Genomic DNA, 3,479 nt, shown 5'->3' on the forward strand with positions numbered 1-3,479 from the left:
TAAATTCATTCAAAGTGACATAATAATAATTCATTATTAATTGGAAAAATATTGTCATATTTTGCTGTTTTGCGACAAATATAGATGTCAAATAACCCAACAATATTGTCATTTTGACCATAACTTCCGAATCTCTCGGATTTTCGATGAATCTGTGCTGATCTCGAATTTATGTCACCTGAAATCAATAAGTTAATAGAAAAACAAAGGATATGGGGTTTTCATCCATGACACAAAATCAGTACATGCACAGCAAAAAAAAAAAACCCACACAAAATGCAAAGGAACAGTGCTTTTATTGCTGATTTCTTCTCAAAGTCATAGTGACACAGCATTGCAGGGGATCATAGAAATTGATCTTAAACTTAACAAACTTTTTTTTCCTTAGAAGGAAATTTTTTGTCCAAAGTAAACACAACTATATCTGAAAACGTCAGTTTTCTAAAATCGAGGGCGCCATAAAGGGAAGACGGCATGTCACCGCACGCGTATCTCCTCACGACGTGATAAAAGAACAAAAAATAAAAACGAGATTTCCAAGTCTTGATTGGTTCAATCATAACCACGTTTTTAAAAATGGAATAAGATTATTTATATGAAGACAATGACAGTATGCTGTTTAAACGCAATGCGTCCGTTATTGCATAAAAATGCCAGGTGACGGTAACTGGTCCAGTACAGTGGGTTTTGAGCAAATTAAGCTTCAAAAACATTCTAATATAAATATTTCTTTTTTGAAATTGGCCGTCAAAACTACAATAATGAACGGTCACTGCCCAGACATCGATGTGTGTAAACCTTTTTATACTGGCTGCCAACACCGGCTTACTTCAATTGTCGAAAAAACAAAAGGCTTTTATGAAACTGTTTTCACAATCTGAATGCGAAACGCACCAATATATGTATTAAACTACCTGCATAATTCCTGGTAAAAATATGTTATGAGCCAGGATCAAAATACCGAAGGTGACTTTACAAAAATCAAAACAGACCCATGGAGCACATGAAAAATAAATGAGATGAAAGACATGCAACAGAGCGATGTTTTCCATGCGTTTCCATTTGTTAGTTAAACTTTGTCATACCGTTTGTTAAATGATTGGTGTATTAATATTTTCTTTCACAATCAATTAACGCTATCTAACTTCCACGTGTGTTTACTTTCTTTCATCACAGTTTTCCTCGCACTTCTTGCGCTGTGCGGTTGCTGAAGTACTAACGAGAGGTCTCGTGGTTAAAGTCACTGCACACGGAAAAGCTAGATAATAATTCAATCGCAGTATATTTCTGCAGATTTTGATAAGCTATAGGATTTGTTTTTTTTTAATGAAAAGCCGTGTACAAGTACAGTAAATAAAGCCATTCAAGAATATAAAATAAATTATATAACGAGTATCATAAAATATTATGACTTTAAAACCCCTTGTCATATTCTATTGTACGATAAATGTTTAGTTAACCTAGTTTTCGAAAATGTTAATATATTACATATATCACGGGTAGTAACTTCGTCATATCGGGGAGCGTTTAGTAAGTGATTTTGTCATAGTTTGGTTAAGTTGATCATTTATTAGTCAGGTTACTTCCCATAACGATTCCCTCAGTTCTTTTCAAAGGAGCAAATAAAAAGCAAATAGCATGCTTGAAACTTTGTTGTAAGTCAAACGATCTAAATTGAAATTGTTGTTTTACGAAATTAACACAGGATAACCAAAATATCGAATTTGGTATGGTTTGGTTAAGCGATTGACATTGTTCAGTTAACTGTCTAGAAATTCGTCATGGTTTTGATCGAATTTGTCATGGTTTAGATCCAAATTAATACATATTTGTTTCACCTTAATATTGATAGTTTGTTTGAGCACTTGTGAAAAAAAGAAGTTACACAATTTTTCAATTGACTAAGAAGGGGGAAAAATCCTTTTAAACCGGTGGACGTAATCGTCAAACTTGGCCGTACATTTACAGTTTTACTATTGGTGCGTTTATTCTTTTATGCAATAAAGCAGAAAACGCTCTGTCGGTCTAGTATTTAGTATGAGAAAATGTACATTATTACATTCATACCACATCTTCTTATTTCTAATTATTAAATGTGATTGAAAAATATAATTTAAATACCAAGATACACGTGTTATTTTGTTTAGTACAAGTACATTTAAACTGTGTACGACCTTATTTTTGACTCGAATACACGAGAAATCATCTTTATTAAGATGGATGAAGATAAATATTGGCAGCAGAATTCCATTCTGAAATTAAAAAAAAAGTAACGTTTTGTCTTGGATTCGTGATTTTTTTATTAGTTTTTATGGGCTTGGAACTTTAAGATTTAATTCTATAGATCTGATGAGTCAAGTCCTTTTCAACTAATTTTTATAGTTTGTTCTTCTTTGTTGTGCTGTTACACTACTGCCTAGGTTAAGGCGATGAGAGAGTTGGAAGCCCGCAAACATGTTAAACGCCGCCATATTCTGTATATGCCTGTCCAAAGTCAAGGGTCTGTAATGCAGTGGTTCTTTTGTAACGGTAAATCATATTTGTTTTTTCGCTTATTGTTTGGACATAAATCAGGCCGTTGGATTGTCGGAGCCTTTTATTGCTTGCTAAGAGGTATCAGTTTTATTACTTGTTGAAGGCCGTACGGCGACCTAACATGTACGTCATTTGGTCTCGGGTGGATAGTTGTCTCATTATCATACCGCATCTACTTATTATATATTACTATTTGCTTTTTAGGTCCTTTTGTATTCCAAATAGAACTACTTTTAAAGAAAATTGCTATTGAAATGCATTACTATAATATCTTCGTGATTTCTTATATATGCGAGTTGTATAATGATAACTATAATGATAATATCTTAAATTTACTGTAGACGACTAATTTTCGTGAGTAGAAGATCAACGTTAATACGTGAAACTCAGATCTACTCGTATGGGTACAAAACAAAGACATTAGGAAATGGCAACAATATATTGCCTCAAAATAGGATAGAATGGGTTAAACTAGAAAAAAAAGTATCGGCAAAAATATGTTTTTAACAGTATTTCAATAGTTATATGATGTCTGTTTATTTTGACTATTACTTTTCCATTATACACGACAGGATTCACAAAACTGAACCATGTCAAACATGAACTAAACCTTGACACTACTGAACCAAACCATGACACCGAATTTTCAGTTAATTTTTTCTTAAATTGTGTGGAAATGTAACTATTTTTCGGAATAATTGACGGTATGTTTATAATTGACGGCAGGTTTATATCGTAACGAAATATGTGATGTAACAGACAGTAAACAAATTACTTTTCTTTAAGCATAAGAAACGAATAACAACTTTTAAATTTTGACATACGCAAGCATTATTCTGTGTCAAATTTTTAACTATATGATACAATTTTTTTTTGTACTAACATATAAGCCATAAACAAAGATCCTTACCAGCTTGAATTTATGTTCAGAAGTTCCTTTAGCA

Source organism: Mytilus californianus, unplaced genomic scaffold (assembly GCF_021869535.1).
Source record: "Mytilus californianus isolate M0D057914Y unplaced genomic scaffold, xbMytCali1.0.p SCAF_4, whole genome shotgun sequence".
NCBI lineage: Eukaryota > Metazoa > Mollusca > Bivalvia > Mytilida > Mytilidae > Mytilus > Mytilus californianus.